This window comes from Colias philodice, chromosome 10, assembly GCF_061535455.1.
Source record: "Colias philodice isolate Cphi_HAF_F1 chromosome 10, ilColPhil1 Martin Lab GWU primary, whole genome shotgun sequence".
Classification (NCBI taxonomy): domain Eukaryota; kingdom Metazoa; phylum Arthropoda; class Insecta; order Lepidoptera; family Pieridae; genus Colias; species Colias philodice.
In genome coordinates this window covers 2,047,486-2,072,889 of record NC_143095.1, presented here as the reverse complement: position 1 = coordinate 2,072,889, position 25,404 = coordinate 2,047,486, and the positions used below count along the sequence as shown (strand labels likewise).

At 32.1% G+C, this 25,404-nt stretch overlaps 2 protein-coding genes across 4 annotated transcripts in view; both read left to right on the top strand.

Moving 5' to 3' along the window:
* The window catches only part of LOC149485034 (uncharacterized), a 234,126-nt gene that overhangs the window by 103,521 nt on the left and 105,201 nt on the right, over nucleotides 1-25,404 (top strand). The gene's annotated exons all lie outside the window — the stretch shown is intronic.
* The window catches only part of mamo (maternal gene required for meiosis), a 32,274-nt gene continuing 30,388 nt past the window's right edge, over nucleotides 23,519-25,404 (top strand). The window contains exon 1 of one of the 3 annotated variants that reach the window (XM_089699792.1): nucleotides 23,519-23,859. The gene's annotated coding sequence lies outside the window, so the exon portion shown is untranslated. Of the gene's footprint in view, nucleotides 23,967-25,404 lie in introns of all 3 variants that reach the window. The other 2 variants (XM_089699793.1, XM_089699795.1) reach the window with 2 other exon arrangements.

Sequence of the window (25,404 nt, the reverse complement as noted above, 5' to 3'; positions counted from 1 at the left end):
ATTAAAAATCAATAATGTATTTCATTAAAATAGTAGTAAAGTTATGGAAATCGTAGTCTTATCTAAATAATACTCCACAATTCTCATCTTGTCGTGTTATTGTAAACTTGAGTCAAAATTAGTGAGATTTTCTTTCTTTGAATGATGCTCTAATTAAGATGGATCTTTGTAGATAAACCGTGCTTCGAGCTAAATTGGGGTTTGATTAACTTTCACTCATCTTATCGACTTAAAATTCGATACTCTGCTATTAAATTAGTGAACACCACACGAATAAGGTACACTTTAATACTGTGAGGCATCAGATTGAGGTTATTATGTACTCCATATTGTCATAAACATATTGTATTTCTTAAATTTTCTATTTCACTATTTTATAGGTTATTTACTGGGATTAAATTTCATCATTTTCCGAATCAAAAATAGCATTCACTACCTAGTAAGTATACCGACATAAGATACATCAAAATTGGTTCGGTCATTTCCTAGAGATACAAGAACAATATTTATTTTATTTGAAAAAGAGGGAGAGGGGAAAGTTCAAAACTTAATTCATGTTTTAAATATAGTCAACAATTATCAATACTGATTCTAATGACAACAAGAAATATCCATTTAGCCGTGAAACTTAAAAAATATATTTTCTCCCATTGTGATTTTAGATTAAAAAATAAATCGAGTTAGCAGTTTGCAAAATCACCGGATATAAAACTAGAGAATGAGGTCAACCAGGATTAGGTTACGTGACTATTTTGGTAAGATAAGAGCTCCAGTTAAATGTATTGTTACATATTAGTTCAATAATATATTTTATACCTACATATATATAAATGACTTGTATATCGGAATAAAAAAAGTAGATACGATAAAGTTATTTTGGCGCTCTTTTTATGCGGAATGTTTATCGATGGGGACCGACCCCCAATTGAACAATAGCTTTTTTATAAATAACAAAATGTATATGTATGGAAATGGGTTTGTATAACGCAAATAATTGAACATGGATACTGGATAAATTCGTCAACTATTTTGTCGCTGGACTTTTGTCCTTACAATTTTGGTTTTATTTAGCCAACGCCATCTATTATGACCGTGGGGAAAACTGAAGAAATCTCAGCGTTGCTTATAGTCCGCGGTAACACAGAGAGTGGCGACTCAGTCGTATTGCACCCTCCGTAGCTCCGCGTCCCTAGTCACTTACATATTTAAATGAGAGGCGAATTACACTCAACGTATACTGTATTTACACGTACGTGAAACACGTTCAATTAATTAAGGGACCTCAAGGAAGTCCCCGTCGGATGGCGTTGCGGCTAAAATTTGTCTAGTGTCTGTTACGTAAGTGCCGGCGGTACAGCCGATTGATCAACCCTAAATTAGTAGATGCGGGGGCTCTGCGGAGAGCGGGGTCGAAAGCAAACTAGGTTGGCCGCGGAAGCACACTAACCCCTAGAAAACTAGGGGTGCGAAACTCCTCCCACTTTTCTGGTCACAAGAGCACGGCGATTGGTCGGTTCGCTTCTGCCGCTCGCCCCTCACCCAGATTACAATCGGTGGGGTGCGCTCATAGAACTAGTACTATGTGTTTGTCTATGGAAACTTATATATAATGTATGTACATCGCACATAGCTCCCCAAATCGTGACATTGAAAACGCACTAACTTTGTTACCGGGTTACTCTTAAAAGTCACACATTTCTCACTCATAAAGTATACTAGTGTTTTTGTCAATATTAATTCCTTGGTATTTAGTGTATAATAAACAGGATATATAAACGTCGTTTCATTAATTACATTAACATTTACCAACCTTGGAATAAAATAAAATAACTAAGTAGGTACTAACTAACTTTATTTTTCAGACAGAAATTAATTAACCAAAAATATAATACCTAGGTTGCATACATAATTATTATATTAGTCTAATTAAAAAATGTGTGCTGTTATTCGCATATTTTAATCACATAATTTATATTTTAATTCTACTTTTAAAATGTAGGACATTTTTTTTAAACTGTAACTGTTTTAAGGTAATAACCTAAACTGGTTATTGGAAAATTGATTAGAGCATAAAGTGGCGAAATAATGCTATAATAAATTAAAATATTTTACCAAGCAAGGAGTCCTGTACAGTCTGGTAAAAAACAAGAACTTTCTCAATACACGTCATATGAAGTGAAAAATCGTCTAATAAATACTAACATTGTATATAAAAGTGTAAGAAGTTAGTTTGCAGCCAAGTTCGCTACAATGAAACTTACTGGACTTTCGTTTTCCATACGAGCATACACTATGCAGGATTGCAGTATGTTTCCCGCTTTTTCTGTGACGTCATACATTCATTTTCAATTATCACAGCAAAACATAAAGCATAATTTATATATCTACTTAAATATCGATCGATTTATATTAACTCAAAACAAGGTTTGATTCTTTAAGTTTTACAAGGAAACTAATTAGATTAATTATATATTAATTAGGACTTTTAGCGGTAAACTTAAAATATGATTTTGCAACAGTTATCCATTTTAATAAAATTTTATGATGAAATATTCATTAATGATATCAATAAGTCACTTCTCGTTGAAACTTTACCATAATAAGTTTTATTAATTAAAGCAATAATTCATTTTTACTAGGACAGGTTTCGCGACATCATATTGTAGATTAGGAAAAAAAATCAACTATAATATTTTGGGCTGATATCAAACTAATGAAAAATAAGTAGGTTCAACTAAATTGTTCGAAGGAACAAAAAAGTTTACCTTGTAATCTATAAAGTAGTGAATCTCACCAACCTTAACATACTAAATTAATTCGTATATTTATCAGTCTTTTCGCGTATCAGTAGGTACATGTTTTCAATTATTATTTCAATCAACTAAAATACATTTAATTAATTTTTATTAAAAAAATATTGCGAGAAAAAATTTATATTAAATTTGGCATCAGTTAGAATCAACACCAGGGTATGAATGGACAACTTTGAGTTATAGAACGAAGCCTGAAGAATTATTACTTTCGCTGCAAATTGTAAGTAGGTTAGAAGTCAACCAAAGGGGAAAGAAATAACAAATGAAGAAAACGTTTTTAGAACAATATTACCTGCTGCCCTATAAAAAAATTTCACGGGGCTTCAAAAGTAAATGTAAAAGTTTTTAAATTGGGTATATGGATATAAATAAGGAAGTGTGCTTGTATGTTTATATATTTCGTTTGCGTGCGTTAACATGAGATTACCTCGCACACGAGCCAAGCTAGGTGAAGCTATTATATCAGGTATAGATAGCATATATTCATAACTTATATTTAAAGGAATAGATTGAAATGAGAAACACAAATATGGTAATTTTGAAAATGAGATCAATGATCTTCGAATAAAACGTACCGGTCGAGTCAGCTAGACGCAGCAGACGCCTTACCATGTGTAACAAAAACCATGTAAAATACTAGCCTGTCAACGTGGATTCTCTCGAAAAAAAACAGTAGTTATGCTAAGTAGATTAAAATTTGTTGTCTAGGTCCGATTTCATCTACATAAATACTGGTTTCGGTATGATGAATGAGAAAAAAACATCTATCTTTGCATTTTTAATATTAATGTAGAGATAATAAATTATAATTGTTTGTGCGAATTTCAACAAAAATATGCCTCACTTCATTCAAGTTCATGGAACTCTCAAAATGAAATATATAAATGGATTAAAATAGCATGACAAAAAATACATATTATAGTCAAGTACCTACAACCAGAAAGAAGCTGTCTAGACTCATAAATAATTAGAAACGCATTCGACAATCTTAGCGAATTATTAAAATCGCCTAGCAACGGTTTTTATTTCCTAAGCTTAGTATAATGTCTAGAATTTTAGGCACTATGCAGAAATGTTTTATTTATTAGTATCATTTTAAGTGTAAAAAACTAAATTTTGATATTTTATGATAATTATGCATTGCAAATCTATATAATTACATGTTGCCTGTTAAAAATATCCTCTTGTGTTTTTTAGAATACAATCAAAACATTGAGTAATATTTAAATTTAGTCTAGCTTAACATTATAATTATTATAAAATATAGCCAACTGCACAATTTGTGTAAAAGTTTCTTGTTTTAATATTATTTTAAACTTTTTATATTGGGGAAAATTATTTTAGTATTGTTGCATGTGTTCTTCATATCTTAGTGCTTCTATGTGACATAACATCGTAATTATTATTAATCAAATCCCTACTAATATTTAATTATATTATAAATTCCGACTCTGTCTGTCTGTATGTATTTTCTGCACGCCTAAACAGCACGCCTGATCAGTAGATCAGATTTGGAAGTACAAAGCTAGTTTGACACCTGAGAAGGGACATAGTATAAATCCCACAGGAATGGGAACATTGCGGGAATTTAGCATCTGACGCACGCGCACGCAGACGTAGCCGCGGACGGAAAAATAATCGAAGTATTTTTATAAGGCCACAAATATATTTTAATTTTAATATTTTTGATTCAATATTTCCCTTAAATAGTTAATCACACAATAACATTTTGAAAAAGTGAATTTTTTCATTTTAACACTCAAGAGATTGACTTTATTTTTGAAGCGAGATACCCACCGGTGACTTTAGCTCTGAAGTGTATTGAGTTACGAACAATTTGCTTGCATATTTAAAACACTGAAGTTATGGGTACTTGCCATTAGCAATAAATTGAAATAATCGTACAAAATCAACTTAAAACTTTCGTTCACTCTAATTATTCGTAGCATTCAGGATTTGTGCAAGTTCTACTTTCAAATGATAAATGAAAACTTTCACGCGATGCCTTTTGATTTACAAGGTTAATGTGACAATAATATATAATATATAATAATCGATATATTTTTTTAATATTAACACTAGGTGACTATAAATAATAACAATATAATCTACGTATATACATGTATTTCTGTCAAGTTTCATGAAAATTCGTTTAATAGTTGTTGCATAAATGAGTAACAAACAGCCATACATACTTGCAAACTTCCACTTTTATAATAAAACTAGCTTTTCGCCCGTGGCTTCGCCCGCTATGTCTAAAACCTAATAAATTATATACCTACTAAAACCTTCCTCTAATCACTCCGTCACACAATCCGTTGCGTAGTGACAGAGAAAGCGACTTTGTTTTATACTATGTAGTGATTAGTATGTTTTACACATACTACCGCCATTTTCTTTCCGGCTCATCTGCATTCTGTGTTAAAATTTGATTATTAAGTTTACTTTGCACTTTAAAATAATTTGCTTTAAGTAGTCACAATTTATTCTTCATACATACCTGCTTAGTCGGTTTTTTGGAATCCGCATTAATGTGTCTGGTGACCTACTTGAATGTTCAGAGGCAGACGATGTATAGCGTCTATGAATCTATTGAGGTTATGAATAAGTTTGGTAATGTATTCTAATGAAGTATGGGGCAAATGCATTATATATTAATTTTATTGATTTTATACGAAAAAATATGATCACTAGATAATCCTACAGGTGTAGAGGTGTTGTAGATGTCTTATTTTCTTTCACAGAGATGAATTTTATACCTACTTTGTTAGCTCGTCTTCTTGGGTGGCTTCTTTAACTAATTTTGTATAATGAATTCATTGAACAATATAATCAAAGCTTTTTTAGTTTTATGATACATAATATATACAATCCATAAACATACTGAAACAGCATTTATACATGCAATTTGCATAGCGAATTTTATTGAAGCCGGTATTCAATACGGTACCACAATCAATATATCAATAAAATTCGTAAATCATTAAAGATATTATAATATACTGATGTTATTAATAATATTACAAAAATAATAAACTCGTAGGTATTATATAGTTAAATGAATGACAGCTCGAGGACCGCTCTACGCAGAATTTATGTTAATATTTTTTTACAAATTCTTCTATTTAAAACAGATTTAGGTATCCTTTTATTCTCTCAATAATATTTTGATTTTATATCATACATCTTAGTGTTAGATAAGGAGTATGCCTTTAAAATGGTTTGAATTACAGTCGGCGACGTTTCTGAGAAGGAGGTAGTTGACCGCTAAAGTAAGTCTGGCCATTGTGTGCAATATAATATGTTTTCTATAAAAAATAAACAACCATTCATCAATTCCCGTTTAACGTGCCCGAGTTAGCGATTTTTTATCTAATTCAGTAAATTCCCACCTGAAGCAGTGCGGATTCGTCACGTAGATTTTATGCTTTTTTTTGTTAAACTTCCGAAAGTTTTCCTCAATATGTCATTGACTTCCAGTTTCTCGATCGTGCCATTATTGTGAGTAGGCTGTTTTTCTATTATTATAAACAATTCGAGGTCTGATTAACGCAAACATTATTAGGGTTGTCAATGAGGAGAAACGATATTGTAAAAATTATAAATTTTTAAAGAAAAGAATCGATCACGAGGTGGGATTCGAACCCGCGCGAAAGACACGCGCCAATTGTAAAAATAGTTAATCTTATAAGACTACTAGCGGTCCGCCCCGGCTTCGCCCGTGGTACCTATATGTTTAAACTATCCTATCTCTCAAGTTGGATCGAACTGCACATGGTGTGCGAATTTTATTATAATCGGTTAAGTGGTTTAGGAGTCCATTGAGGACAAACATTGTGACACTAGATTTGATATTATTTAAGCTTTCCTCTATTATCTACCTTAAATTCTTAATATAAAATATTTTGCAAAATAATAGATATTTAAAGTACTTACAATAGGAATAACTGATAGAGATGTGTCAGCATATGAAAACGTACATAACAGTTTTAAATGAAGGCTTTTCATTTAATTTACTTTACATTATAAATTGTATTAAGTAAAGTCAATTTTTAAGTTTTATGATGATTCAAAAGTGCTTCTAGATGAAGTCCAATTGAATAAATAAATGATTGAACATTTTTTAACGCTAAACTTGGCGTAGCCCTATTTTTTCCCGCTCCATGATCACTTATCGACTAAGCTTATCGACCATCGAATATAAAAAAAGAAATGAAGTTTCACATCCAAAATCAAGCAATATACAGGGTGTCCCACCGTTGGTATACTAAGCTCAAAGGAGGTTATAGTTTTGCATACGCTGAGTACGTAAAAAATACTTATAAAATTCCAGAAGCATTTTTTTTTCAAATAGATGAATTCTTAAAACTCTATGTGTCGACCCCTAACAAGCAACCCGCCCAACTTTGCCACCCGCACGTGAGCTTTCTTTTAAGATTATGTTTTCATTGATAAAATGCTCACATTAGCGAAGCGGTATATGCCGGCTGCGCGAAGATAGAGAAGAAAACATGGATTTTCAGGAAAAAAGTAGCAAAAAAATTTTGACATAATTTTTTTGTTTAAGTATTTTTTACGTGATCAGAGTATGCAAAACAACAAGTCCCTTCACGCTTAGTATACCGTTAGTGGGACACCCTGTATAAGTGGATCTAAAAAATGTGTGATCTAAGTTATATTTTAGTCAAAATGTGTTTTCCCGCCAAAATAAAAACGTCATACCATGGTCATACCTTTTTATTTTGGCGGGCAAACACACAACATAGTATTAAGAATAGTTATATTCTTGGAAATACATATAATTATCTTATTTTGGATCATTTTGATCACTTACAAATACAATGTCTAATATTTACAGTAAATTTTATAAAATTTAGTATCGACAATACATAAACCTATAGTATTAATTTATTAAAACACTAACCGCATGCCCTGGCTTCGTCTGGATCGATTCAAAATAAAAAGTTATCTATGTTACTAATAGTAAAAGCATTTTTTTAATTTCCATCAAGTAGCTTTTGAAGTAGTAGTTGTAAAATGTTGACAAATACACGAGAACATAATTATTTCCTCATAATATAATCTAAATATAAATATTGAATACATTTTAAATGGCCTTGGTCTAGATATTAGCACTACGTTTTAACTTAGTTCAAACTCGACCCCACAGAGAGTTGCATCGCCTGACAGTCATGCTTGGTTATGAATTAATTTGGGGTGAAGGCATCCCCCTAAATGCAAGGTTTTGTGGAGAAAATGGTTAAGGTTTGAAGATTTCTTATGTACCCAAGAGAAATAATGATGCCGTTTATCTTGGTGATATTATGTTTCAAAAAAATAAATTGATATTGCTGTCTTAATATTTTTTTCAATATTTTTTGGGCATATCTTGTTTTGTTTCACACGACTCAAAATCTCTACGATTATCGTTATTCAAAATAAACAAAAAAACATATTGTATTGTGTTATAAAATCTCCATAAAAGGTACAGAACTAGGATTTGATATAAACAATTAAAGCGAACAAGTCTAACTTTAATATTTTATTGGCAATCAAAATAAAAATCCAATTAATTCAATTTTGGACGGGTCGTTGTGTCTATTAGTCTTGAAAGCATCTTAATGCATGCTGTTTTATGGCGCGTCTTAACAGTTTTAATCTGCAAAAAAGTTCAAAAAGGCAATTTGAATTTGAAAAAAATTATACTTATTCGCCGCTTTCCGAACCGTTGGTTGCTAATTGTTATATAATATAGACAATTCAAAAGCGCCTCCAAAAGAATTCTAATATATTTGTATGAATAAAAAATGTTTGTGCTTTTTGTAAACGATAAAGCTCCTTGGATAAAATTTATACATAACATTTCGTCAATGTATTGACGTTTTAATTAGATTATAATTCTGTGGCTAATCTTGACGTCATACAAAGCCTTGTTATTTATTTTTAGTAAATAAGTTTGTCTAGATGGCAAGGTCCTTGTATAAGTAATAAATATCCTACTCAATTAATAAAGATATTTGTACGAACAAAATATGCTATTAATCTACTCTACTGTTTCAAAAACGTGTTAAACAGACAAAAAATAAATTTATGACTTCGGAATATTAGTCTAACAATTATAACTGAATAACTGATTTTGTTTACTTACTTATTTTTCTTAACTTAAAATTTATAAAATCAAAAAAACATTGCGAAAAACACAAGAAATTTAGCAACATCTCATGTTTGTAACGCGTCTCTACAAAAAAGTAGTATAAATGCATGAGGCATAACCATTTTTAATGTCAGCCGAGGTCACGAAGCGACTAGCTCACAGAAAAAACGGTTCCTAACACGCTAAGAAGTAGACAGGCCACAAAAAATCATTCGGTATCGCCGGCGCGGCGCGGGCGTTGCAACGTTTACCGTCTATGTCTGAATTCCTCCACTGAGCCTATCGCAGTCGCACACTACCATCACATACCTACCACACACATTCAATATAATGGCCTTTGCTTAAATTTGGAATTGTACGCGAACGTAAATTTTTGTGAAGATAATGATTCTTTTTTTTCTTTGTGCGTTGATGGCAGTGATTTCTCGCGACGTCATTGTCTAAATCTTTTGCGGTTTCGGTTTTTTATATGGCAGAAATGAAAGGTCATAATTTAAAGACTGGAATATTATTATGTTACTAGCGGTCCGCCCCGGCTTCGCCCGTGGTACATATGAAAAATAGATGTTGGCCGATTCTCAGACTTACCCGATATGCACAGAAAATTTCATGAGAATCGGTCCACCCGTTTCGGAGGAGTATGCAGACTAACATTGTGACACGAGAATTTTATATATAAGATATAAAATTTATCCTATTCTATCCAGCCCTGGGCACGTAAATCGTATTTTTTTTGAAAATACAAACGCGTAGTATTAATTTAATTTACTGTTTACAAATATGATGATTTAATATTAGTAAAAAATATATATATTAGTACCTAAAGTATAATACGAATAGTTTTTAATTGCAGGGATCCCTATATTCAAATCGACCGTTGTTTGATTTTTGGATTATTTTTATTTGATTCTTTTTTTTAGCATAATCTACCTATCTATTGTCTATCTATCGTCTCATACCTTAGAATATACAGCTATAAAGCTCGAGTGTCACATCTTTCAGTTGTGCCAATCGAAAGCATCTAATATAGACGCGTAGGTATAGTTTTCATACTGATTGCGTATGCCAAGAAAGAGTCATATTTCTATACACGCTTTCAGATCATATTTAGTGACACGCGCTCTATAGCTTGCTTGTGTATACTCTTTAGAGCGTATACGCACTATGCGGTCAGCCGGACGGCTACCCGCAATGCGGCTACCCGCATAGTGCGTATACGCTCTAAGGCTCAAACAAACTTTAAAGTTCTTTTTTGAATTGGTGTTTTTTTAATTTGACTCTCAATACCGCTGATGGGTAATATAGGTACAACTTAAAGTAATACAAAAACTTTTTTCAATTATGTTTTGCGACCTTTTTTTTATTATTAATACACTCGCAAAACTAGTTATAAAATGTTTAATAGTTTTTTGCCGCAATTTGTACAACGATATGTTATACATAAAATTTACTTTTTTGATAGGCTAATTATTGTACGACGAAGTCAAATAAATTATTTTATACTTAGTTACTTTTGCTTAAAATGCCTTCGATTATTTAAGAATCACATTCAAATTCAATAAAGATTCAGTTATCATTCAACACGTTGGATCGAAATATAACACCTAAACTAGCGGCGCCACGTGGTTTCACCTGTGAACAAAACCAGGCACAACGATTTTCACGTCCACAACAACGATTTAAGAGTTCATTTCCGAAAATAAGGAATTGCCTATTTTTCACATTGACAAATTGTTTATGTTATAAAAATTTCGTCTAAATGAGAGCTTTGGTTTAGTTAGCCATTTAAGAAAAATTGCCAATTAAAAAAAAGAGCTTCCGTATTTATATTTAGAGTCTAACTTATTATAGTTAGACTCTTATTGTTATTTTCTTGTTATTTTTGATTAAGTTTTATTTTTATATTAATTTTTATTAAAATACAGGAGGCCTGGACGTACGTACGCGTGGGACGTCCACCCACAAGATGGACAGACGACCTGCCCCCCTAGTCAAGTGGCTTTCTGTTAGCGTAGCGTTCAATAGAATAGACTACGAATGTATGAGATTGACGTAAGCTGTAGATAACGTATCTACAGCTTACGTCAATCTCATACATTCGTAGTCTATTCTATTGAACGCTACGCTAACAGAAAGCCACTTGACTAGGGGGGCTGGTCCGAGTGGCAGTGACCGGGCGTGGTGGAAAACCCTGAGGGAGGCCTTTGTCCAGCAGTGGACGTCCCACGGCTGACACGACGACGACGACGACAGGAGGCCTCGATAGCGGCATAATTTATATAGGTAAGAGGGCTTGAGAGCATTTTACTGTGAAAATCATTTGATGCGTTTACGATGTAATATTGCATATAAATATTAAATATTCAAAAGTACGAAACAAAATACCTACAGATAATAGTAAAGTTTTAATTATCGCAGATTCTCAAAGTTATTTTGATAGCATGAGTCATTGTGATTTTTTTATTATTATCTATCGATTGAACTGGTTTTCTTTTTCGATTGCCACGGAATACTTGTTAACTGACCCTATTAAATTTCTTCGTATTAGTGTAATTATGTCGTGTTGTTTTTTTTTGTTGGTCTGTAGGCATCAGTTAGAATGGTTTATGTTTACCTAAGTAGGTACATGCATTGTGCAGTTACTTCTATTATTCCCTGCTTTATAATTTCTTTTGCATTTGGGAAAAATATCTTTATTATATTCGCATTTTATCAATACTGATTTATTATATAACATAACTACATATAATTATGTAACTATAGGTATATATATTATAAGAGTCCCTAAAGTTTTATATTTTGATAGATATATTAGATTGGTAGATATTTAATAAATTAAGAATTATTTGCAAGATACTTTGAATGATTTTTAATTCCTACACTGGTAAAAATAAGAAAAAGTTTTTTTTTCAAATGTGTTTAAATATGTATGCTGAATTTAAATAGAATAGAATATTGTCAAACAAAAAATATAAGTAAAGTCTGTTATCGTGACTGCAATTATTTTTAAAATAAAACATAATCATTAAGGTATAGACGATTTGATAACACGGTAGACTTGTAAAACGTTTATGTCTAATTTGATACTAATGGTAATTTTTATAAAAACAGAGTAGTAAAATAGGATACCTATACTTAGAAATTCGTGAATATGAATATTGTGACTGAAATATAATATATATCAAAAATAATAATAATGTAGTAAAATATTTTGATTTTTAATTTCGGTTTTTTATTTTGATTTTATGCTACGGTATTAAGTATTACACGTAATTAAATATTTTTTGCATCATACATTTTTTTGTGTTAAGACAGGCAGAGGTAGTGTGTCCTTGACCACACTCACTGAGAGAAACCTTGAGAAAATGAATATAAAAAATACATATTTTCTAATAATTTAAATGTATTTAATTGCTAATAACAATAAAATCACTCCATACCAATTAATGTAATTTACTAGTCAATTTCCGCTAATCTAAGGTTACGTAGGGAATATTCATATTTAGAAGTTTTTAGAAGATATATTATAATATTGCTTCGCTAGTGGTATCTATTATAAGTATAAGAACATTTCACAGAAATCATTTCTAAAATCAGTTCAGCAGATTCAAAGATTACCCCTACAACGTAACAAACTTACAAATTCACAAACTTTGCCTCTTTATAATAATATCAATATATTTTTTTTATATATAAGAGGAGGCAACAGAGCAGACGCGTCACCTGATGTAAATATTCAATATAGATTGTAAAAGATGTGTTCAAATATAGTTAATGTATTTTTTTTTGTTTCAGCTTACCGCAGTGCTACATCGCGATTATCTGAAAGCAATACTTTCAATCAGGACGGAGGAATATCACTACATAGTATAAAACAAAGTCGCTTTCTCTGTCCCTATGTCCCTTTGTATGCTTAAATCTTTAAAACTACGCAACGGATTTTGATGCGGTTTTTTTTTAATAAATAAAGTGATTCAAGATGAAGGTTTTAGTATATAATTTATTAGGTTTTAGACAAAGCGGGCGAAGCCGCGGGCGGTAAGCTAGTCAACTATCTATATTTTAAAAGATGCCACCAGAGAGACAATGCAAGCAAGCCAGTGATTGACACATTCTACTAAAATTAAATGAAAATGCTTCTAAGAATTAAAGACTAAAGAACGGTTACTAAATAAATTTAGTGTTTATATAAGAAGTACTAGCAAACCCGGCGAACTCCGTTTCGCCACCAGAGACACCTTTTCTTTGCTATAAACCTCACGGAGCCCGAGACCTTTCAAACGAATGCAAAACCGTGGAAATCGGTTCATGCGTTCTGGAGTTATAGCGTCAGGAAGGAAAACCCGACTTATTTTTATATAGTACTAGCGGACCGCCCCGGCTTCGCCCGTGGTACCTACATGTTTACGTTTTCTCTACATAAGAACCATCCTCGTACTTCAAGGAATATAATAAAAAAAGAATTATCGAAATCGGTTCAGCCGTTCTCGAGTTATGCGCTTACCAACACATTTTGCGATTCATTTTTATATATAAGAGATTAGTTGTGTTTACTAATGATTGTATTAAAATGTTGTAATAAACATTTATTATTAAAGATGTCGTTTTATTTACGTCTAGACTTAAAACACAAAAAAGAAGGCAACATTGTTATAAGCATATTAAATTTCAGCCAAATCGGTTCAGTAAGTCTTGTGTAAAAATTAGCAAACCGCTTCACAGGACCACAGAAACTTCGCTACTAAGAAAAAAGTATTATTAAAATTGAATAATTTCAATGTATAATTCGATTGATAGTCGATTATTATAAAAGAAGAAAGCTTGTTTTTATAGTCCGGGATCCATCGCCCATTTTTGCAAGTGATTACTATCAAGCTAATTTTTCGTGAGTAGCTTTATTTTGATGAGATGCCCAATAATTTCATGTACGAAACTCTCGATTGTGGTAGCTAACAGAGGAAACAAGGATGAAATATTTTGATTTGATCTCAAATATTAATTACTAACTGAATGTTTTTTTGTTCAATCTCAAGATAATTATCTAAATTATTCGAAAATATATTTGTCCTACAAAATCTATGGTTTGATCAAAGAGTCCCCCTTTCCAAAGTGTATCGATAACGAGGTCATCATAAATTATTACTAACCAGCTGATTTTTTTTATTTTCACTTATTTAATACTTATATAATTCAACAGACATATTGTCCTACAAATTGCGTAATAAATATTTGAGAACGGTCAAATCAAAATTTTTTATCCTTGTTACTTCTGTAGGTAAGCTACCACAATCGAGAGTTTCGTACATGAAATTATTGGGCATCTCATCAAAATAAAGCTACTCACGAAAAATTAGTTTGATAGTAAGTAATCACTTGCAAAAATGGGCGATGGATCCCGGACTATTATCAATTCTCGGATGGAAATTCTTTCACGAGCTGAAAGTTACATTTGTATTGCGTGACAAAGTGTTAAAAATTTAAATATAAATTGATGGATAAACACTAAAAAGTAAAAATTTTTAGTGTTTATCCATCAATTTATAAATAGCAGCAAAATACAAATGGATTAATTTTGTAAGTTTCTGTGTTTCTTAATGATAAAAGTACATATTATTTTGAAAACTTTTCTTAAACTTTTGAATTATTGACTTAACTAATTCTTTACAAAAAAAAAAGCAATAAAAAAAAACTTCTGTTTAATATTGTTGTAGATTATTATTATCTCATCATTATTTAACCTAGTTGGTGCTGGGTATAAATTATTATAATATTGTTGACAATATCTCAATACCAAAAGCTACCATAAAACATTATCATTTTATTGTTGTGGTAATATTGGGAGAAGCTGCAAACCATTATTGTTTTATTGCAACCTAAGTAAATCTTTTGTTTGCGCATTCATTCATGTACAGGCTTTGTTTTTTACTCAATTACTATTAACTACGACTACCTGTTGGCTCTTTAGGTTTCGCAAATTACGCAATTAATAATCTTAATATCTTAAGTTTGTATGGATGTTTGTTACTCTTTCACGTAAAAACTACTGAACCGATTACAATGAAATTTAGCACACATATAGAGGGTAACTTGGATTAACACATAGGATATGTTTTATCCCAGAAATCCCACGGGAACGGGAACTATGCGAGTTTTTCTTTGAAAACGCGGGCGAAGCCGCGGGCGGAAATCTAGTGATAGTATATAATTTACAATTAAGATAATATAATGTAACAAATAACATGCTTTTTCTAAATATTGTTTGCATTGTACATATAATATTAGATATGCTTATAAGGGTAAGGGCTTAAAACTATTATTTTGTCATATTCAGAGTACAACCGTTCGCATAGTTATATGAAATATTTCTTTTTATCGACCCTTTTATTATTTTGGTGTGGACAATAAAGCTTTTATTTATTCATTCATTCATTATTATTTCACCTCTTACCTAACTTTACAAATAAATTATTCATCGGCAAATTTCGATCAGCATTTTACCAATTTGTTATTATTATAAAATACTATGTATTGAATATTTGAATTGAACCAATTGAATATTTTTTAATTTTCCTTCCAATCATTGATTTGGCAAAGTTAAAACAGCATAAGGACATTAAAATCTTCATAAACCCGTAAAAGTTACGGGAACGAAAACTATGTGAAAGCTAACTCTCGCATAGTTCACGTGAAGTTTTTGTTACATTCGTAGTGGTTTCCTCAGTTATCCACGTTCAGTATGATGTAGTAAATATTATGCATAATTGTGTTAGTTTTCACTTTCATGAAATATACGAATATGTACAAAATAAGTATAATGATGTACGATTGAAAGCTTTCAGCAAGGAAACTTTCGCATGTTTTGCTCTTATACTGTTCGGTTTATTTACTTATCGTACATAATTTGGTTTGTGGATAAAATATAACAACTAATATTTTAAATAGGAAAGTAACTCAGTCTGCGCGTCTGTCTCTTCTTCACGCCTTAAACACTGAACCGATTTGTATGAAATTTGGAACAAACATAGTTTACGACCTGAAAAAGAACAGTCAATAGTTTTTATTCCAAAAATCGCATGGAGACAGGAACTATGCGGGTTTTCCTATGACTACGCGAGCGAATCCGCGGGCGAAAAGCTAGTATTTATGTATACGAGACCCTCACTTGTATACCGATGTTTTCTACGTGTTGAGGCGTGTGGTTCGACACGCACTAAGTCATTGTTCATTTGATTAGTTTGTGAACATGCTCAAAGTCTTTAGTACTGACTTCTATATGAACAGCTTTTCCATTGGAACTGACTGAACGTATCTCTCGCATGCCTAATTAGTATTGCGCTCTGCAGCAATGTCACTAAGTTCACCTATTAATAGATACACATTGTTTTACTTCATTTTTTACTGACAATGGAGTGCCATGATCAAAGCGTTACAATTGTTTACCACTCACCAATTTATGAATATTAAAGAATATAAAAAAATCGATCACATTGGCGGTATTCGAACCCGCCGGTCTTTTTACCGTTCTATGGCAACTAGCTTCTAGCTTCTCGGCCATCCGACCGCCTCAACATTCGAATTTCTTCTGCTCTTTCATCATCTCTTTATTAATAACAGAGAAATGTTTGCAACACAAATGTTCCTTAACTGAAAAGCCTCTTATATAAGTTGCAGGAAATAATTAAGTCTTTCTACAGAATGAAGTTGCGGCTCTCACATTATTTCAAAAACAATGTGGATGACTTCTTTCGCTAGACCATTTAAGGCAAGAAGTATCAGTACATCATATACCCAACGCTTCTATTTACCATGAAAGGAAATGCCTGCATTGTCTGATATTTAAAAAATGTTTACAACCAGACAGATAATATTATGTATGTATCGTCATCGGGGTATGTCAAGTCAATTAAGGTTGGGTCGCCTAAGATCGGATGTGACATAAGATCGGATGCATGGAATAACTCGCAAACTAGGCAATATTCTCTACTGCTACCAACACTACTAGATCCGCCATTTTGTTCTGCCCCTCTCTTCACTCTGCGGCCGGCCAGCGACCAGACGGGACGTGTACACAGGTGATTCAGCAGAAAAGGTGTATTTTGTGGCCAAAATCGTCGATCCGATCTTACCTACAAAATTTTGATGGCTCATTGTGGAGAGTACTTTCATTGAAATAATGTAATTAATTATTTTGGGGCAGAATTAGCGAATCCTCTTTCCATCTGTATACTTTGATTACGCCTAGGACGTTCACAACCCAAGATCCGATCTTCCCTCCCAATGCCGAAGATCGGACCGAAGTTTAGCTCTTGACTGCGCCTTATGCAATAATGCGCAATAATTATTAACTTTTAATATATTTAACTATCCAATGACGCTATGACTATCAGACCTTAGGTACATTTTCATTATTTAGTCCTAGAATACGGAGGATAAAAGTTTGAGAAACTTAATTAGGATGAGGAGGGAAGACCGGACTAAAAAAACGCAATAAAAAAAAAAACTTCTTTGTCAAATTTTTTGAGGAATTTCCTGACTCAATCATTGATGCTCAATGTATGGACGTAAGTCCGGATGTTTTCCTAATGTTAACATTATTATTAAACGCATAGAAGTGAAGATACTACATAGTCCGATCTTCGGCCGAACTGTTATTTTCTTCACTATGGTAAGTCGAAAAAAGTCTGCTTTTTAGGCTCTAAATTTGCTTAGATAGATAGCATCTACGCAAACCAAAAAATTAGGGGTTAAACAATATTTTTTTGTCATCAATTTACAGTTGACCGCAACAGAAAAACGACATCGAATCATGAGAAATAAAATAAAAAATACAGTACGTATAAAATTTTCGGCATATGCGTCCGATCTTAGGCGACCCAACCTTATTTTTTCTTCACTACATAATAAAACAAAGTCGCTTTCTCTGTCCCTATTTCCCTTTGTATGCTTTGTATGCGTTTGTACACATTATTTCCTATTAGCTGTACTTTGTGTGTCTCTATTTATTTTGTGTGTGCAATAAATAATTAAATAAATAAATAAATAAATATGCTTAAATCTTTAAAACTACGCAACGGATTTTGACGCGGTTTTTTTAATAGATAGAGTGATTCAAGAGGAAGGTTTTAGTATATAATTTATTAGGTTTTAGACAAAGCGGGCGAAGCCGCGGGCGGTAAGCTAGTAATTTAATAAGATTTTCACTAGACAAAATATAGAGTCTGAATACCTATATTCCAATTCGTTTAACAATGTTAACAACATCATGTCAATTTAATCAAACAAAAAATACTACAAGTGACACTCGAATAGTAGTTTTTTCTTGATGTGTATTTTTTTTGCAAAATTTGATTTAAGAGGTAAATTCAAGTATGTCGCTACAAGGTTCTTTACATACATAATGTGATGAATATTTTTAATACAATAGACATACCTAGTCGCACTACAGAATATTTAATTAATCATTAGAATATAATGTAAACATCCAAAATTAGCTTTAAGTTTAAAAAATGTAATTCAATCGTCTGAAGTGACAGGACGGGTCAACGTACCTTGATGAATGATTTTTTCTAAGCAATACAAATATTATAAAGCTGCTGAGTTTGTTTGATTGTTTGTTTGAACGAGATAAGCTCTGAACCTATTGATCCAAAATGAACAACAATTTTTGTGTTGGATAGTCTATTTATTGATCAAGGACACAGATTATAATATAAACATCGTGCTGAGAGCGATAGGAGCGGAGCGTCAAAGAATAATGATGCTAAAATAGGAAAAAAATATGATTTTTGATGAAGTTCATAGGTCATCTAGTAAAAAAATAAAGCAGGTTTTTGCCATTAATTCAGTGAGATAGGATCGGGTCACTGGAACATGTTATTCAGCGTTAAACTGCTATTTCCGTAATATCCGGTGCAATCAGCGATGAAAATCAATTGCAATCACATATCACTAAGTTTATCGAATCGATAGTGTATCAATCTTTTGTTTCATAGGAAAACTTTTTTTAGTAACAAATTATTTCGTTTTTGAAGAAGATAAAGCTTCATGCTATAAGACGCTGGACTCTTCTAACTAACGTATCTACATACATATTAGCATGTACTTATAACAAGACTTTTTCAGCTTAAGCTTTATATCTGATGCAGTAAAATAGTTATACCAGTAGATCGATATATTTTAATGAAGAATTATTAATTTATCTTATACTAGCGGTTTCACCCGCATTGCTCCGCTCCTGTTGAGATTAGCGCGTTCAAACAAACAAACAAACTCTTCAGCTTTATAATATTAGTATAGATTTTTTTAAATACAGAGACAATTGCTATATATTTAAAATTATGAATCACACAAAGATTATAAGCTCAGAATTAACGGCCTGACTCCTCAGATTGAGGAATGAAATTTAGTTTGATCCACATCTCTATTAAGATAAGATTTTTACGTGTGCTAAAATTTTCCTCAGCCGTACCATGTCCACACTGACAAAGCTGCTTCAAGCAGCAATTGCTTCGCGAGGCTGCTCGCTCTGTGAAGTCCCGCGTATTGAATAGCTGCTCATCTTATAAGTTACTCCTTTGAATTTTATCTTGAACATTTATTTTGGCAAAAGAAATAAGGTTGTCTCTAAACAATTGTAATGAAGCAGAACTTTTATTTTGGCAAAAGAAATATAAAGGTTGTCTCTAAACAATTGCAATGAAGCACGCGTCGTTCACTAGTACTTCCATAAAGTTAATTATACTTTTAAAATTAATACTTACTTATTATAACATTTTAAAGTATAGAAAAACATCGATCATGAGGCGGGATAATTTAAAAGAAATCGATCATTTTTTTCTATTATTTAAAAACATATACTTTGATTGCTATAAAACTAAATACATATATTATGCATGACCTACTTTAAAAATATAACGTATCTATTTCACAACGTTTTCTATGAATTCCACCGTATTATACTTTCTAGGTCCAGAAACAATTTTAGGAAATAAAAGGTATAGCCGGAATAGATTGCATAAGATATAAACATAAAAACGTACACACTGTCCGACAGTTTCTCGGAACTTCAGTGCTGAGACAGCGAGCGAATGCCACCCACTGTACCGTGTGCTAAATTAAATATTGCTCTTATGTAGAATAGTTTGATTATAATTAAGTTTGCTTCATAGAAAAGGAGAGTGAAAGTGTTTAGAATTGAGGGAATATTGAGGGTTGATATTATTGTTTTTTTGTAAATGCTATGACTGTATTGATGTTTTTTTCTGTTAATTAGGTACCTATAGAGTAATAAGTGATTACTTCAAAAATAATATACAATTACTTATCAATAGCAAATAATATACTTAAAAGTATATTATTTGCACTATATTTAAAAGTCTAGTCTTAGCAAAACTGTAAAAAATACCTACTTTTTATAATCGAACTGTATTTTAAAAGCTTCGATTTAATTCTTCAACAATACAATATTTTTATTAAGAAATTTTACAACATCATTTGGCGCCAAAATCTTGCCGTTAAATACCTGAACGTTAATAAAAATATAAAAACCATAACCCTCTTTACACAGTCGAGTAAGCTACTTAAACAATAACAATGTATCCCTACATGATAGTAAATAAACATTATATGCTCTTCTACGAATAGCAAATCCGTCTATGCAGACGATCTACATACAACATGTATGTATGTGTGTATGTATAGATACTTAGGGTAGCAGAGACCCCTTGCTCCACTACCCTCTTTACCCATAATCCCGCTCCAAAGGGCATGTAATGTGGTATTAACTGAATACAATGTGACGTCATTTTATGCCCATTTGATTTATATATAGTTTTTTTTTATTATGACATTAACGTTTGTTGATTTGTGACAGATTACAATAAATGTATCATTTAACATAAATTATTGCGACTGAATGCTTTGTAAATAAAGATTTTTTTTGAAATTATATTAAATTTGAATTTATTTCTAGACACAACGGTAGTTTTTATAATTAATTAGCAATGTTTGTTGATCAGGTCAAGAGGATGAATACATCATTTAAAAATCTGTGTGTTTTTCCTGTTAGATGTTTTTTTAAATGACTTAAAAAATTGTTACGTTTATTCCTAGTTTTAATTATAAATAAATATTTTTAGACGCATAAATAATTTACACACGTCAGTAAGTTCAATGTTTAATTAAAATTTAAATCGATTAAACGCAATGATTTAATTTACATAGTAGAAAAAAATGTAGACAATATTTTTGTAAGTTAATAAGGTAGGTGTCTATAATATAAATGGATGGCCTCGATTAAAAACCTAGCTTACTCATAAGAGCGTCTGCATTCGATTCCAAAAATAATGTTGATTAAAACAATGCTACTCTACCAAAAACGATGCTATACAAAATATCTTTACAATCATGAATAATATTCCCACAACTCATGACGTACCTTTTTTTTCTTATAACAGCAGTTCATTGATACTAAGCAATTACATAAAAAAAATTCACCAAAAATATTACCTATATTAAATGTGAATTCTTCAATATACAATGATGAAGCATAAAATCTTATCCTTCACAAAAATGAATATTTTAAGGAAATTTGTAAATTCATAAATAGTTTTTGTTCTAGCTCATAATTATTTATCTTCAACATAGTTTTAGCAAATCAATTTTTAGGTAACTTATGTAATTGCCATTTATAACGCTACTAAAAAGAAAACAAATTTAAAAATATATCTTCAAATAAGTGAATACAAAGTCTGTTCTATCACGTGTCCAAAAACAAAAAGCGTGTAATGAAATAAAAACTGAAGAATAAATTTAATATTAGTTCTATTAGAAACGTGGCTGCCTAGGGCAGACGAAATTTAGACGTATTTTGAACCCGTCTCAGGACAAAGCCCTACGAAAAGGTCGGAGACCGCTTTCATTTAACGTGTTTACTTTGATGCAATGTCTGGGTGTTTGCTCTCTATATATCGCAATTATAATAGAAAATATATCCATTTTTATTCAGACATCATTATTTAGTATAAATCCGGCACTAATTGCAATCGATGCAGATCAACTTAGCTTCATTTGTAGGAGATTTTGCATTTCATATTTTTAAGACTTTAATGCGTTTTCATTTTATTGGTTTATATTGATTTATGTTAAACAAATAATTATTTTTCAGAATATTTATATATTTATCTATCAAATCAATAGTTGAGAAGGTTTTTAAATTTGTAGAGCTCGACTAACCTTAATTTTTAAAATCAAATTCAACCTTTGGAGTGCTTACAGCGCAACTGTCAGATCTTTATGAATTATGTATACCAAATAAATTCAATAATTAATATATAATCAACAACACCATTCACGGTATTTATCGAGACCGTTTACCTATAAATAGGAAACTCAACACCCGTAAACTGTTAGACATTGATGTAATATTCTGAGAATTGTAATGCATGCATTAGTTGTACGAATAATATTTATTTCTGCCTATCTGGCACGTACGATGCCTTTTACGCGTAACTACCAATACTTTGGTAATTTAAAACAATCTAATTTGATAGAGGTATTAATACGCTTTCACTTTATATAATATTAAGAAATAAATCGGTGATGGACGTCGGCGACAGAGAATGAAATTTCAGCCGCAGACTTCGTTCCGCTGTTTGTTTTAACGTAGACGAAAGCTGATGTGACGCAAATCATAGATATGGACCGGTTGAACTAGCATATTGCACTTAAAAGCTAATTAAAGTCACTTACACAATTTATGCTCAAAAAAACTCTACATTTTTTTTTAATTTAAATTGATGTTTACAAAAAGCTAACTAAAGTCATGTTTATAAATATAACTCTACATTAATTTTAATGACGTTTTTCTATTGCTACATTATTTAGAATCAGTACTATAATTAATAAAAACTTTATTGTTCTACGTAATGTATTACAACAATAAAAGTGTTAAGTTAATAATAAACGTAGTCAGTCATAAATTAATTATGTATTTAAAACACAAACTTACATAGGTACATTTAATGTTCAGGTATTTTTTTATTTTGTAATTTCAAAACTGCCAAATAGTTAATGCAAAACGTAGCTATGTTTGTGCTGATTTCGCTTTTAAGATTGAATCCCTGGAATTGTGACGTCAAAATATGTTACGGTTATATTGCTCTACTTAATTGTTGAAATAAATTTTAACAAGCATACGACATTTAATGACCAGAAGACTAGTACGTGTTAAATGTTTGTACAGGTACTATGTATTCATTAAACTGATAATTATTTTGAATGTAATCGCATTGTTATCAAATAGTTGACGGAAGCGCGAAGAGCGGCGAAGGCAGCGGCGACAAGTCGTGAGCGCGCTGCGCTTGACCGCTCTGTCGCGGTCGCAAGCGGCAAGCAACGCAACGGTGAGGACGCAAGGGCGCCGTGCGTCTTGCCGAAATTATTCGGGGCTCGCTGCACAATCGATTTTTCCCGCCCGATGCGGAAAATTCTTCGGGGCGGGACGGGTGGAGTGCGGCGAGAGGAGGGGGCCGAGGAGGCGCGCGGCAGGGGGGCAGGCGGAGTGCAGCGGGGCGGTGCAACGCGCGCCGCCGTCCCGGCCGTCGTCGGGCAGACAGTAGGACGGCGACGCCACTGTGAGTCGGTGACCAAGGCGCGAAGAGCGCGCTCGCCGCACCGTGACATGTAGCGCGGCCACCGCGCCGCAGCCTCGCGTAAACACCGCCGGTGGCGGCGCGCCGATGCGCCTGCCGTCCGGCCCGACGCCCGCGCCTAAAAACCTATCGCATAAAACCCAGTGCCGTTTTCACTGTTACACCTGAAGCGAGCCCTTCGACCCGTCTGTATCGACGACCATCGTCGGATGGAACCCGGAGTGCGGCGATTCGCATCAAGGTTAGATGAATATTTGAATGTGAGTGTTGTGCGCCGCCCGAAGTCTTCCTGAGCGCCCAGCGCGATCCCTTCAGCCGTACGCGCACCCCGGCCCGTCGTTTCACTAGGTAGGTCCGAAACACGAGGGAAACCACCGATGACTCATACGGAAAACCGTACAGTTCCACACTGTTTTATACATTTTACTGCTCTTTAGAAAACGCACGTTTGAAAATTGAAATTTTACGTTTATTCTCATCTAACATTGAAATATATTTTTAAAAGTATAGTTAGTTAACTTAGTTATTCATTTGAAATACAATATTTACGAGATATATTACGTTTGCAATTATTTTATAATATTTTCTTAAATATTCATATTTTGAACTTAAAATTTGCACATTATCAATTAAAACTTGCGAATCTTCTTTTTATGGAGTAAAGATATGTCATTTTTCACATAGCAGCAGCAAATATGATACAGTATTTTCTGATACGAGATAAATTTAGTAGAATTTCTAATATTGGCGGTTGAAATATTTAGCTTGTTGTTATAAAAAAAGTTTAAGGAGAAAATGTAGAGTCAATTGGTTTACAAACCTAGTTATGCACATTCCCAATTTTACACATTTCCTAGGCTTTATTATTTAATAGAAAATTCAAAAGCATTAAACAATTGCATTGATAACGATAATATTGATAAGTTTATCATGTTTCAATTAGATAAAAATATCAATGCATGATTTTATGGATTCCTTTTCAGTTTTATCTTATTTTGTTGATATGAAAACTTTTCTAAGGAAGAATTTCAGGGAGCCTATGCGTATATGTTTTCTTTTATTTGCTATTTAAGTGGACTTGTATATTTAGAATCTAATAGCTGGCTCTGAAAATTATTTATTTACAATATTCAAATTTATATTGCTTTATAAGTACTATAAATACTTTGAAAAATTAGCGCTTCTTTGTTTTATTAGTGAATTTGGCAAAAATAATTCTTCGTTCTTTTAAAAGTATTGAGAATTAAGATGAGATACTTGCAATTATCGAGAGCAATAATATATATCGAGATAATTGCAATTATTAAATGCAATTAAATTCAATTAGTTATTACGTTACTTAAGTAATTATATATTATATCGACTTATATAAATCTTACATTGTAATTTTATGAAAATATCGGTATATTATACATTTTTTCGTTATCAGTCGAAATTTCTCCACAGGTAACAATACTATAGATAATTTTGCATACGTTGATGATAACAGTTATTTTTATACACGCAGGCCTGACCTACCTCACATTATAATCAAAATGTAATATGAATTATTGTCATATAGACGTGAAATCTCAATAAGCATGCATTTATTTATTTAAGAACCAAAAAAAGGTTCAATTGTTCTTTCTCGGTGCAAGTTGGACTATTTATTTGAGTAGGTAAGTTTGCAAACGGCATGTTCATTATAATATTTTATACGTTTTTTCATGGATTAAGTTTATCTTTGTTAACGTTCTAGCACACATGTGACATTCTATTTGTAAGGATACAAAAGTTAAAGACTGCA